The following is a 15129-nucleotide window of genomic DNA, read 5'->3' on the forward strand; positions in this document are numbered from 1 at the left end:
AGAAACTCTTACGCGCGGGATAATTGCTGGTTCCTACTTGACGGGTAAACTCCTGCACAAAGGACAAATTCTCTTGTTTAATGTTTCTTTGTTCATGTACGCAATCAGTCTACTGAAAGTCCTAACAGGTGGATTTGAAAACACCTAAATAAAGCGTATATTGTGCAGCGGTGGCGTAGAGGTAGAACACCCGCCTCGCGTGCAAGAGGTCCGTGGTTCGAATCCCGGTGCCGCGCAATTTTCCACCGGATTTAAAAAAAAGAACAAAAAAATCCGCGTGTTCATAAAATTGCATACACAGGCCTGGAGTGTGGCCTGATCCCGGTGACCAGAACCGGTAACGCACTCCCTCACCAGAGCAGGATTGGCCACCCTGGTGCAGTACTTGGCCACAACCTCCTATATGAACACGACAATCAAACCCCGGCCCCTCAGTCCCCAGCAGCTGCGAAGCAACTGACCACGGCGGCGGTCAGACCTGCGACGCTGCAGAGGGTGCTAAGAATCCCTGGCTCCGGACAGGCCGCCATTGGAATATGAACGTGGCAACGTTTAACGCTAGAACGTTATTTAGTGAGGCGAGTCTAGCAGTGCTATTGGAGGAATTAGAGGGCAGTAAATGGGATATAATAGGGCTCAGTGAAGTTAGGAGGCCAAAAGAAGCATATACAGTGTTAAGGAGCGGGCACGTCCTGTGCTACCGGGGCTTAGCGCAGAGACGAGAACTAGGAGTCGGATTCCTGATTAATAAGAACATAGCTGGTAACATACAGGAATTCTATAGCATTAACGAGAGGGTGGCATGTCTTGTTGTGAAACTTAATAAGAGGTACAAAATGAAGGTTGTACAGGTCTACGCCCCTACATCCAGTCATGATGACCAGGAAGTCGAAAGCTTCTACGAAGACGTGGAATCGGCGATGGGTAGAGTGAAAACAAAATACACTATACTGATGGGCGATTTCAATGCCAAGGTAGGCAAGAAGCATGCTGGAGACAAGGCAGTGGGGGAATATGGCATAGGCACTAGGAATAGCAGGGGAGAGTTATGAGAATTAGTAGAGTTTGCGGAACAGAATAATATGAGGATAATGAATACCTTCTTCCGCAAGCGGAATAACCGAAAGTGGACATGGAGGAGCCCGAACGGCGAGACTAGAAATGAAATAGACTTCATACTCTGCGCTAACCCTGGCATCATACAAGATGTGGACGTACTCGGTAAGGTGTGCTGCAGTGACCACAGGATGGTAAGAACTCGAATTAGCCTAGACCTGAGGAGGGAACGGAGGAAACTGGTACATAAGAAGCCGATCAATGAGTTAGCGCTAAGAGAGAAAATAGAGGAATTCCAGATCAAGCTACAGAACAGGTATTCGGCCTTACGTCACGAAGAGGATCTTAGTGTTCAAGCAATGAACGACAATCTTGTGGGCATCATTAAGGAGTGTGCAATAGAAGTCGGTGGTAACTCCGTTAGACAGGATACCAGTAAGCTAACGCAGGAGACGAAAGATCTGATCAAGAAACGCCAATGTATGAAAGCCTCTAACCCTACAGCTAGAATAGAACTGGCAGAACTTTCGAAGTTAATCAACAAGCGTAAGACAGCTGACATAAGGAAGTATAACATGGATAGAATTGAACAAGCTCTCAGGAACGGAGGAAGCCTAAAAGCAGTGAAGAAGAAACTAGGAATTGGCAAGAATCAGATGTATGCGCTAAGAGACAAAGCCGGCAATATCATTACTAATATGGATGAGATAGTTCAAGTGGCTGAGGAGTTCTATAGAGATTTATACAGTACGAGTGGCACCCACGATGATAATGGAAGAGAGAATAATCTAGAGGAATTCGATATCCCAGAAGTAACGCCGGAAGAAGTAAAGAAAGCCTTGGGAGCTATACAAAGGGGGAAGGCAGCTGGGGAGGATCAGGTAACAGCAGATTTGCTGAAGGATGGTGGGCAGATTGTTCTAGAAAAACTGGCCAGCCTCTATACGCAATGCCTCAAGACCTCGAGCGTACCGGAATCTTGGAAGAACGCTAACATAATCCTAATCCATAAGAAAGGCGACGCCAAAGACTTGAAAAATTATAGACCGATCAGCTTACTGTCCGTTGCCTACAAAGTATTTACTAAGGTAATTGCAAATAGAATCCGGAACACCTTAGACTTCCGTCAACCAAAGGACCAGGCAGGATTCCGTAAAGGCTACTCAACAATAGATCATATTCACACTATCAATCAGGTGATAGAGAAATGTGCGGAATATAACCAACCATTATATATAGCTTTCATTGATTACGAGAAAGCGTTTGATTCAGTCGAAACCTCAGCAGTCATGGAGGCATTGCGGAATCAGGGTGTAGACGAGCCGTATGTAAAAATACTGAAAGATATCTATAGCGGCTCCACAGCCACTGTACTCCTCCATAAAGAAAGCAACAAAATCCCAATAAAGAAAGGCGTCAGGCAGGGAGATACGATCTCTCCAATGCTATTCACAGCGTGTTTACAGGAGGTATTCAGAGACCTGGATTGGGAAGAATTGGGGATAAGAGTAAATGGAGAATACCTTAGTAACTTGCGCTTCGCTGATGATATTGCCTTGCTTAGTAACTCAGGGGGCCAACTGCAATGCATGCTCACTGATCTGGAGAGGCAGAGCAGAAGGGTGGGACTAAAAATGAATCTGCAGAAAACTAAAGTAATGTTTAACAGTCTCGGAAGGGAACAGCAGTTTACGATAGGTAGCGAGGCACTGGAAGTGGTAAGAGAATACATCTACTTAGGACAGGTAGTGACTGCTGATCCAGATCATGAAAGTGAAATAATCAGAAGAATAAGAATGGGCTGGGGTGCGTTTGGCAGGCATTCACAGATCATGAACAGCAGGTTGCCATTATCCCTCAAGAGAAAAGTGTATAACAGCTGTGTCTTACCAGTACTCACGTACGGGGCAGAAACCTGGAGGCTTATGAAAAGGGTTCTACTTAAATTGAGGACGACGCAACGAGCTATGGAAAGAAAAATGATAGGTGTAACGTTAAGGGATAAGAAAAGAGCAGATTGGGTGAGGGAACAAACGCGCGTTAATGACATCTTAGTTGAAATCAAGAAAAAGAAATGGGCATGGGCAGGACATGTAATGAGGAGGGAAGATAACCGATGGTCATTAAGGGTTACGGACTGGATTCCGAGGGAAGGGAAGCGTAGCAGGGGGCGACAGAAAGTTAGGTGGGCAGATGAGATTAGGAAGTTTGGAGGGTCAACATGGCCACAATTAGTACATGACCGGGGTAGTTGGAGAAGTATGGGAGAGGCCTTTGCCCTGCAGTGGGCGTAATCTGGCTGATGATGATGATGATGAATGAATACCTTCTTCCGCAAGCGAGATAGCCGAAAGTGGACGTGGAGGAGCCCGAACGACGAGACTAGAAATGAAATAGACTTCATACTCTGCGCTAACCCAGGCATCATACAAGATGTGGAAGTGCTCAGCAAGGTGCGCTGCAGTGACCATAGGATGGTAAGAACTCGAATTAGCCTAGACCTGAGGAGGGAACGGAAGAAACTGGTACATAAGAAGCCGATCAGTGAGTTAGCGGTAAGAGGGAAAATAGAGGAATTCGAGATCAAGCTACAGAACAGGTATTCGACTTTGACTCAGGAAGAGGACCTTAGTGTTGAAGCAATGAACGACAATCTTGTGGGCATCATTAAGGAGTGTGCCATAGAAGTCGGTGGTAACTCCGTTAGACAGGATACCAGTAAGCTATCGCAGGAGACGAAAGATCTGATCAAGAAAGGCCAATGTATGAAAGCCTCTAACCCTACAGCTAGAATAGAACTGGCAGAACTTTCGAAGTTAATCAACAAGCGTAAGACAGCTGACATAAGGAAGTATATTATGGATAGAATTGAACATGCTCTCAGGAACGGAGGAAGCCTAAAAGCAGTGAAGAAGAAACTAGGAATTGGCAAGAATCAAATGTATGCGTTAAACGACAAAGCAGGCAATATCATTACTAATATGGATGAGATAGTTCAAGTGGCTGAGGACTTCTATAGAGATTTATACAGTACCAGTGGCACCCACGACGATAATGAAAGAGAGAATAGTCTAGAGGAATTTGAAATCCCACAGGTAACACCGGAAGAAGTAAAGAAAGCCTTGGGAGCTATGCAAAGGGGGAAGGCAGCTGGGGAGGATCAGGTAACAGCAGATTTGTTGAAGGATGGTGGGCAGATAGTTCTAGACAAACCGGCCACCCTGTATACGAAATGCCTCATGACTTCGAGCGTACCGGAATCTTGGAAAAACGCTAACATAATCCTAATCCATAAGAAAGGGGACGCCAAAGACCTGAAAAATTATAGACCGATCAGTTTACTGTCCGTTGCCTACAAAGTATTTACTAAGGTAATTGCAAATAGAATCAGGATCACCTTAGACTTCCGTCAACCAAAGGACCAGGCAGGATTCCCTAAAGGCTACTCAACAATAGACCATATTCACACTATCAATCAGGTGATAGAAAAATGTGCGGAATATAACCAACCTTTATATATAGCTTTCATTGATTACGAGAAAGCGTTTGATTCAGTCGAAACCTGAGTAGTCATGGAGTCATTACGGAATCAGGGTGTAGACGACCCGCATGTAAAAATACTGAAAGATATCTATAGCGGCTCCACAGCCACCATATTCCTCCATAAAGAAAGCGACAAAATCCCAATAAAGAAAGGCGTCAGGTAGGGAGATACGATCTCTCCGATGCTATTCACAGCGTGTTTACAGGAGGTATTCAGAGACCTGGATTGGGAAGAATTGGGGATAAGAGTTAATGGAGAATACCTTAGTAACTTGCGATTCGCTGATGATATTGCCTTGCTTAGTAACTCAGGGGACCAACTGCAATGCATGCTCACTGACCTAGAGAGGCAAAGCCGAAGGGTGGGTCTAAAAATTAATCTGCTGAAAACTAAAGTAATGTTTAACAGTCTCGGAAGGGAACAGCAGTTTTCAATAGGTAGTGAGGCATTGGAAGTGGTAAGGGAATACATCTACTTAGGACAGGTAGTGACTGCGGACCCGGATCATGAGACTGAAATAATCAGAAGAATAAGAATGGGCTGGGGTGCGTTTGGCAGCCATTCTCAAATCATGAACAGCCGGTTGCCATTATCCCTCAAGAGAAAAGTGTATGATAGCTGTATCTTACCAGTACTCACCTACGGGGCAGAAACCTGGAGGCTTACGAAAAGGGTTCTACTCAAATTGAGGACGACGCAACGAGCTATGGAAAGAAGAATGATAGGTGTAACGTTAAGGGATAAGAAAAGAGCAGATTGGGTGAGGGAACAAACGCGAGTTAATGATATCTTAGTTGAAATCAAGAAAAAGAAATGGACATGGGCTGGACACGTAATGATGAGGGAAGATAACCGATGGTCATTAAGAGTTACGGAATGAAAGCGTAGCAGAGGGCGGCAGAAAGTTAGGTGGGCGGATGAAATTAAGAAGTTTGCAGGGACAACATGGCCACAATTAGCACATGACCGGGGTAGTTGGAGAAGTATGGGAGAGGCCTTTGCCCTGCAGTTGGCGTAACCAGGCTGATGATGATGATGATGATGAGGAAGGGCCCTTGCCCTCTTTGAGAATAGGGATTACGATTGCTTCTTTCCAGACAGAAGGAGTGTAGCCGGCAGAGAACATGGAATTAAAGAGTGACAGTAGTGTTTTTTGGGTTTCGGGGTGTAAGTGTCTGATCATCTCATACATTATTTTGTCACTTCCTGGAGCGGACTTGTTACAGCCATTTAGCGCAGCCTGAAATTCCGTCATGCTAAATGGGCGGTCGTAAGGTTGGTTGCTATTTCTTTTCCGACCCAGAGGCAGTCGTTCCGCTTGTTGCCGGTATCTCAGAAATGTATCTGAGTAGTGGGATGAGCTAGAAATCCTTTCAAAATGTACTCCTAGAGAGTCGGCTTGGTCAATGAGTGTGTCTCCTTGTGTATTTACCAATGGTAGAGGATGAGTTTCGCGGCCTTTTATTTTCTTTACCCTGTTCCAGGCTTTTCTTTCGTCTGTATATGAATTAATACTAGATATGTATTTTTGCCAGCTTTCCCTTTTGGCAAGGCGGCGCGTTCTTCTACCTTCTGATTTTGTTTTCTTGAAGCTGATCAAGTTCTCGGTAGTTGGAGGGTACAGCCAGAAGGCCTTAAGTTCTCTAGAGGGTGTTGATGTACCGTGAGGGGGTGGGGGGGGGTATGTCATGTATGTAAGCAAGTGTTCGAAAGTATCACGCTGCTGCTATTGGCTAGGTTTCGGAATGTCCCAAGATAACTGCGTTTCAGATATTCTATACTGTTGGCGGCGGTGACGCCGCCTCTGACAAGAAGTGGTCCCTGTCACCATGCAGAAAGAAGCGTTTATTTTGCACAGAGAATATGCAGGGTGTCTCAGCTGACTTTAGCCAGAGTTTAAAAATGTGCCGATGCACTCTAAGACGACGCCACCAAATGGACGTTGCCGACTATTGTATATTGAGTAAGTCACACTGTTTTTGTAAGCTGCTTAATTGCATAACTAGTCAAGATCAATTAACCAAACTCGAAAGCGACGAAGTTCGTCAAAAAAATTCCAATTAGAAAGTTCTAGAGCGCTTTGCAAAACGTCCGATTAAACACTTTCCTACTTTCTATTAATTACGCTTTAGTGTTTTTCCGCTGACTGCAGACGCCCGCGAAATACAAAAAAAAAAAAAAAGTTCTGCAGATCCCACGCACTGTGGGAAATGATGTAAGCGAAGCTTTCCGTGATGGATGCTTTGATTGACGATAATTAGCGGCAATGTTGACCACTAAAGCTTAATTTCTACAACGCCAACACGAGAGTGGTGAGTTGATGTTAAACGTTACCTTGCGTACACCACTGCTCTTTGTCTGCGTTGTACAGAGAACCCGCAGGGAGATCTGCTTGCTTGAGGCGTTCTTGTGCGCCATATTTTATAACCTCTGCGAGGATTGAGCGTTGTCACTTCCTCACATGGCACATCGCATTGTGGCAGAAGTATTAAACTGGAATTGGATTATGGGGCTGTACGTGCCAAAACCACACTCAGGTTATGAGGCAAGCCGTAGTGGCGGACTCCGGATTAATTTTGTCACCGTGATGTTCTTTGACGTGTCCCACATTCTAAGTGCACGTGCGTTTTCTATTTCGCCCCCGTCGAAATTCGGCTGCCGCGATTGGGATCATATCCGCGACCTCTAGCATTACCATAGCCGTAAAGCTAACGCGGCGGGCACAGAAGTGTTGATTTGACGGTCGACCGCTTCCGTGATGTCTCCTGGACCATGCGGTGCGCTTTAATTAATGCGGCTCTGCTTCTGCACGCCCTGCGTAAGTTGCCCGCTTGGCATATTTGCATGGCGTTTATTTTTCATAAATAGCAGTAACGTACTGTACCGTACCTTGTACTTAAGCTTATCCTGTTTCCCCGCAACCGCTGTCGTATAGTAATGGGGTTTCCTTGCTATCTCACGTCTCCTCCCCCTCTCTCATATGGGAACTGCCTCACCTTCCCTCTCCTTCTATTCTCTCTACAGTTCTATCTGCGTCCCCTCATACCCAGGAATTCTGGACATGCGTTTAGTTTCCTTTTTCACCAGCACGTGGCGTATCTACCTTAAAGATTTCAAATTCGCGCCCTGACGCATGCCATGACGCACAACAAAAAACATAATAACAAGAAGCACACCCTGAGACTGTTGTTTCCCCTCGGTACTTGAAAACGAGCGCGCTCATGTATCAGCCTTATCTTGAAGACAACCTGCTACTTGCTCGACTGGCAATGAATCGACGATTTTGCTAGACACCTTGCCAGACAGCTCGTCGGCATTCCGGGCGAGATGTCTGGCCGAGACAACGGTTCCCGCAAAGCTTTCCTTTGATTTTCTTCATTGCTTTTTCCTATTATTTGTGCTCCACTGCGGCCGTGTGCTTCCGTATAGTTAGCTTTATGTTTCGTGGGTTTCCGATAGAACCGGTGAGATGCAATAAGAGGAAGCTTTTGCTCGGGCCTATCTCCGATGCCGGCCGCTCAAATAAATGTAAAAGACATGATTTTATGAGAAAACCGCTCAACGATCTGAAAGAGAATTGTTTCATTTGAGAGAGAACATGTTGCATTTAAGAGATAACGTTAAATCACAGTGATTGCAGCAAAAATAATTTTGATTTAGTCCATGGCAGCATTGACAAGACTTGTTTAAAAATTAAAAAAATTAAATTATGGGGTTTTACGTGCCAAAACCACTTTCTGATTATGAGGCACGCCGTAGTGGAGGACTCCGGAAATTTCGACCACCTGGGGTTCTTTAACGCGCACCTAAATCTAAGCACACGGGTGTTTTCGCATTTCGCCCCCATCGAAATGCGGCCGCCGTGGCCGGGATTCGATCCCGCGGCCTCGTGCTCAGCAGCCCAACACCATAGCCACTGAGCAACCACGGCGGGTGACAAGACTTGTCGGAAATCAGTAAATCCGAAAAAAGAATACAAGCACGAAGTTTAAAAAGCCATTAGTTAGCATCAAAAGCTAATATCACATCTCTATAAACTGCATCCCTTGGAGCATCTTAATCGGGAAAATTTGACGTATGAATTTATGACGTATGTGAAGTTGTTGCAATACTTGTAAAGGTTTTGCAAATGCCACATTCAGGAGTTAATGGTGTATTTCAGGGTGGCATATTGTCACGTGGTAGTGACGTTAAAGAACACGGTAGCAATACTGTGAAAGACAAAACTAGCTTTTATTGGGCGAACCTGTTCCCACAAAGACAGGCTACACTTAAAGCACAACGATGGCGGCGAACACAGTCGGCGATCGTCGAAAATCTGAACAGAGGGTCAAGTGCGTCGGCTTTTATAGATCAGTCGTCGAATGCTCCAGAGTAACCGCTGGGACCCGCGTATCTTCCACAAAGTTCTACACTATTCGCGTTGCGCATACATGCAATCAGATTACACAGGTTGCGGGGAAAGACAGCGGATGGAACCATCGATAACATTCCAGAAACTTCTTTTACATGCAGGCGCGTCCTGCGCTGTGCGATAAATTTGCTAGGTGGTGAGAAGTGGTCGCCCGATAAAGATAAAGAAGTACACGTGTCAATATATCATTTTCGTCCGCATTAAATGAAATATTAGGTGCAGCTTAGAGAATTGCGATATCATTTTTAGGTGCTGAGGTGCAGGGTTGTATACTTCAGATATTGTTTGTGGGAGACATGCGGGGTTCTCCTCCGTACTCTTGGGACAAAGGAACGACAACACAGTAGTGCAAACAGTCACAAGGGCATTTATTGCACCTTTCATAGATCAATGCCTGCTAGCCGAGTTACTATCCCCAAAACATGCCGATGGGCGCGCGACAAATCTAGAAGTCCGACTTACCGCGACCGCATTGCGAGCGAATATGTTCGCCCCATGCTGGATCCCAACGCCTGGTCGTTCGCGTGTTCGGTCACGCCAACGGTCGTGCGTTCGAAGGCGGCCACGCGAGGCGGTCTCGCAGAAGCATGGTCGCAGCGCGCGCGGAATGTCCACGCTGTTCGCCGGCCCGCCGGGAAAGAGGCAGCGCCTTGTCCCTCGGCGCCCGAGTAACCCCGCCGCGGCGCGACGGTCGCGCCATCTCTCGCACCGCGCTTGTACCACTCCGAGCGCCGCGGGCGCCAGGCCACGCGAGCCGTGCGGGAAAACAGCATATCAGGTGATGCGTGAGAGTCGCGCATCCCCACATGTTTCTTGAAATTTTGCATTTTCTTGGGATTTTAGAAAAAGGTGGAAGTCAAATAAAAATTCGCTTTGTGAAAGCTCATTTTAACTGTTTCTTTTGAGTTCAACCTAATTCATTAATTTCGGTGGATTGGTTGTCAGAAAAAAGGATTACTCATTTCCCATGTAGGAGCTAAAGCTTCCCGTTCGATTTAGAATATTGTTGCTGAAAGAAGAAGCAAGACGGGTAGCGTATTTACAGTATGGCGGCCGCACTTCGATGCGGCGAAATGCGAAAACACACGCGTACTTAGATTTAGGTGTATGTTAAAGAACCCCAGGTGGTCGAAATTATTCCGGAGTCCGCCACTACGGCGTGCCCCATAATCAGATGGTAGTTTTGGCAGGTACAGCTCCATGATTTAATTTTTAATTTACAGAATCTGCAGTAATTTACAGTAATTGTCAAAGACAATTCTACCGCAGGCTAGTCCCTGAAGCATTGTCTTCTTCAGTCCCAAGCTCGTGCTCATCTTCCTCAGCGTTGTGCAGAGCTGTGCAACGTATTTCCACTTGGCGTGAAATAGCCATGCCGCTGCTTTTTATGCGGAAGCGGACTAGTAGCGTTTTAGGCGGCTGACAAGAACGACGTCATGGGACGTCTGGATGGAGCTAGTAGTAGGTGCGACCGGAGAGATCTCGTAGGTTACGTCGGTTACCTGACAAAGGACCCGGTAAAGCCGCAATAGCGGGACATTAGTTTTTCCGAGCGGCCGAAGCGGCGGGTGGGAGACCGCAGAAGGACAAGATACCCGGGAGCATAATCGGCGTCCCGGTGACTAATGTCACAAATGCTTTTCTGCTTTTTCTAAGAAGCACAAAGGCTACGGTGAGCAACTTGGCGTGTTTCTTGGGCTCGAGCAACGACATCGCTTGTATACTGAGACACGCACGCTTGAGCGGTAGGCAGTATTGTATTAAAAGGCAATACTGGATCTCGCCCGCACAGCAAATAAAATGGCGAGTAACGTGCAGTGTCGTGGCGGGATGAATTGTACGCGAATATGACAAAAGGGAGCGCAGTATCGCAGTCACGATGGTCATCAGAAACATACATGAAGAGCGTGTCTGTTATTGTTCGAGTAAGCCGCTCCGTAAGACCGTTCGTCTGCGGATGGCATGCATTAGTAAGTTTGTGCTTGGTAGAATAAGAACAGAGGAAGTCGTCCACAACAGTAAAGAGGAAGGAGCGACCCCTGTCGGTAAGAAGTTGACGAGGAGCGCCGTGGTGAACAATGATCCCAAGCAACAAAAAGACCGCGGCAAAAAGTCGGCCCGACGTCTCCGGCCGACTGCAAAACGGTTGGCCCGACCTCGGCAACCGAGGGCGGCCCAGCTTTGGGGATTGACATTGGCCTAACGTCGGCCGATCGTCGGCAATCGATGTAGGCCCGACCACTGTGGCCGACTTGGCCGACGGCGTCCCATACGAGGGCCTACCAAGGCTTTAGGTACGTAGTCAGTCGGCCAGCCGTAGGGCCATTCTATTTGGCCAACGCAGCCGAGCGCATGCCACACGCGGGCCAGCCATGGCCCTGACGACAATAATGGTCGGCATTGCACCGGCCCGGTGCTGAAAGCCGACGTTGCTTTTGACGCCCCGAATAATCGTAGCATTTGCATCATGCACTTACAACAGCATGCGCATCACGCATCACGCTTGTGTGGTGGCCGTCATAGAAGTACCAGACGAAAGCCAACGCTTTTTTGTACTTTTCATGCCACATAAATGCCAGACAAAATGTTCTTATACAGGTCTTTATTTCTTGTATTTGTCTTGGATATGTATACACCCACACGTTCACAAAAGTTTCAAATGCTAGTTCATGGTGGGCTTGAAGCGGGGTCACGACGCCTTCTCTCGTTCCGGCCTCCATCCCTGTCAGCTGCTCCGACTAACCAGCGTTTCGTGACTCCAGCCACTGAAGCCAGTGAAGCGTCTGGGAAGGTGCTCCTCACAGATGCTGCAATAAAGCGGCACATATAAGAAAGCTGCCCCCGCTTTATAGTTCAGTTGGTTAGTCGCATTCCATTTGAAGAAATGAAACAATAAAAAAGATCATAAGCCAGATAAAGAAACGATAACAAAGTAATATTAGGGACGTGCAAATCAGTATCGAAGATGTCAGGAAGAGTGGCTGGACGACACAAATCGTGTAAGTACCGGATAGTTGATAATTTATATGTCGTTAGCAATAGGGGGAACTCAACACGGAACCATAACAAAACACGCATACACAGTGGCTACTGTGTCGGTAGTGCGGCTGGTAGCCGCACTACTGGTAGTGCGGCTATTTACACCACGATCCGTCTTGTTGCTTCCCGTGAGCACTGCATGAAACAGCCAAGTTGAAACGCTGAGACAAAGAACGCGCCGGAGCCCGGAGCGCCAAGCGGCACAAGGAGGTGAATAGCTAAATGTCTGGAGAGGCAAGAGGGGAAGTTTATGGCATGATACATATACTTGCTGACATGATGGCAACGATGATAGGTCTATGTTTTGCAGAAAACAGTTTGCATACATGGGTTAAAGCAGAAACAGCATATACAGCATATATTATATGGTGAAGCAAAACAAACTTCTCAAAAGCAGTGACAAAATATGGACGCCGCAAGTAGAACTCACTTATTACGGCATTATTTTATTAAAGAAAGTGCTAATACTGGACGCAGCAAGATGCAATAGGCAGCAGCTTGTTTGAATGAAGAAAAAAAAAACGAAGCATGCAGTTGGTACCGATGTTCGCAACGTGCACAAGAAAGCTGATTGTTATGCCATATTTCTTACTTAGAATGAGATTCGTGATGGCCGGGAGCTTCACGAAGGCGTGCTTCCTCCCCTGCGACCCTTTCCAGCTGAACTGCAGTGCAGCTTCATTTGTAAGTATGCCCTGCAGAAGAGTGCGCACGGCATGACCGATGTCCGTTCCTCCGTATCTCGAAAAAAAGTTCACCTGCACGAACCAGCGCATGTAGAGCTAAACCAGACATCCAAATACGTGGTTATCGTGGTCTGTAAAAAATAATGGTCAGGATAAGAAATATGATCGCTCTCGTTTTAAATGTTTTAACCACATAAAACAAATATATCTAGAAACAACGTTCTATGACAGAACGATATATGGCTGCGGTATTGTATGAATGACAAAATGAAAATCAGCCAAATATAAACATGAATACATAGTTTCTCTAAAAAGAAAACACAGCATGTCAATCACCATCTGTTCCATGCGGGAATCTGAAGCTAAATATTCCTCTAAGATACACTTTAGAGCCGCCCAAGGAAACATGAGGACAGGAAGGATAGATTTACTGGCTTGGCTCAGAATATCATTTAAAAAAAAAAAAAACATCCAGGCAGCGCGATAAATGAATACAACACAGTTGCACAAACAAAATAGCACGCAGACTGCCACGAGACAAATGTATAGGTATACATAACGTCGAGACCGCGGTGACAAAGTATTACACGTAAACTACGAAAATACAACAACAGAAAAATTGAGGAACAACTTACATATGGGCTATCCGCAGGGTTTCACATACGCGGCTTCTTGTCTGATGTTCCTAGATCTACTCTAGTTCACATGCGAAGATGTGCCACACACAATCCATTCTTACCTGCAATGCACCAGACGTATATCGTACAGGCATATACAGTTTTGTTTTTTCATCTGTGGGAAGGAACGAAAGCAACTTCTAATTAATTATGACTTGTCCGCAATGACAACCAGACAAGCGTCTTACCTGATTTCTTCCCGAATGGTGGCGACAGTTCCGAGCGTAGCAGGTCATTCGCACACTGTGCTTCAATTTAAGCAGTGTCGTTCCAGTGTTTCCTTGAGAAAAATTAAGGAAAATACAAGACGAAAAAATAATATTAGAAATATATACATGAAAGTACGTCTCACATTTCCCTGTCCCAACTCTCGAACGCTTGATCGTTCTCATATAAAGCCTCTTTTTTTTTTTCCTGTCAGAAAAAATAAGCCCAAAAGACAAGGAGCTTATCATACGTTGCAAAACCATTTACGCAATACAAAGCGAGTTTTGTTCACATGAAAAAGACAGTCATGCATTACACAACGTGAAATTAAAATGCCACTTACGAGTACGCATATCTTGAACGGCGAGATACGGCGGCTCCACTGCATGGAAAGGGCTTGCGCTGTTTTTGTCCATGTCACTTTTGTGTAGTTTGCGTTTCTATGCGCAGTCCATGATAACAGAAATGCACCAACTAGTCTACCAAGAGACGCGGAACGAGCTGGCATCCAGAGCTAGCATTTGGCGGCAACTCACGCAACTGCTTGCGCCCCCGCGCCATTTGGCGGGAACTCGCCTGCGCCCCTGCGGGCAGCCGGCGTTGAGCGTGACGAAGAAAAAATAGACAGCAAGGAAAGTCCCGCTTCGCTTTCTCGCCCCGTCCTCGCTGGTGGGAGCTGATGCTGACAGAGAGAATCGCCCGTCCCTGCTTTCCAAGAACCTCTTCATTCCTTCTGGGAGAGGGAGATGCGACAGCGCAAACGACCTCGGTTCCCCACACTTTTCCTTTTTTTTCTTTTTTTTTTTGTCAGGCGCTTCCTGTGAGCGCGTCGCCGTTTCCTTTTGGCGTGTGTGCTGTGCACGTGCGTGCGTGCGTGCGTCTGTGTAATATTTTGGAGGGATTGGTAGCTCTATACGAATATGTATATAGCTTATGTAAACAATAATTTTGACCTCTTCAGTGAGTCGAAAAGTACTTTGGGTGCTATGCACGTTAGCATGTAGGTTCTGTTTTCTTTTTTGGGAGTATTGCATAAATATTGTATAATCTTGTTTTGTTTCCCTTTGTACTTGTTCATTATTGTACACCTGTTATTACCGTGTGCAATTGTCTTTGTCCGCCCCTCATTTACATGCGCGTCACGCTAAAACTCGTTTAGCGTGAGATTAAGCGTGGATTTTTTTTAAGTGTATACTGAGGTATTTGTGTTCTTTTACTCGAGGTATTTCCTGGCCCTGTATTGATACTGTCTGTTCACTGTTTTCATTGAGTACTGTTTACCATAAAAGCTGATTTCCTAACGCTAAATTTCAAATGTTAAATTCTTACCTTCATGTGCACATATATTCTCCAGGCGTTGCATAACACTCCGCTTGTTAGCTAGCAACACAATGTCGTCGGCATAAAACGAACCTGGAAGCTACTGCTCTACTATTTTAACCGCCTGTTTGTATGAGAGATAAAACCCAAAATTGCTTCCCTCTAGCGGCCTTTTCATACTTACCA

The 15129-nt window shown here is 46.0% G+C and overlaps 1 long non-coding RNA gene across 2 annotated transcripts; it reads right to left on the reverse strand.

Moving 5' to 3' along the window:
* Nucleotides 1–11599: 11599 nt before the first annotated feature.
* Nucleotides 11600–14783, reverse strand: LOC140215535 (uncharacterized). 2 transcript variants are annotated; one of them, XR_011892387.1, is made up of 5 exons: nt 13967–14783; nt 13605–13696; nt 13479–13531; nt 12646–12870; nt 11600–11821 (listed from the first exon to the last, which is right to left on the reverse strand). It is a non-coding gene; the product is annotated as an uncharacterized lncRNA (long non-coding RNA). The 2 variants fall into 2 exon arrangements; XR_011892388.1 differs by having other exon boundaries at nt 12646–12811; nt 13967–14779.
* Between the last annotated feature and the right edge of the window lie 346 nt (nt 14784–15129).

This window comes from Dermacentor andersoni, chromosome 1 (genome assembly GCF_023375885.2).
Source record: "Dermacentor andersoni chromosome 1, qqDerAnde1_hic_scaffold, whole genome shotgun sequence".
NCBI lineage: Eukaryota > Metazoa > Arthropoda > Arachnida > Ixodida > Ixodidae > Dermacentor > Dermacentor andersoni.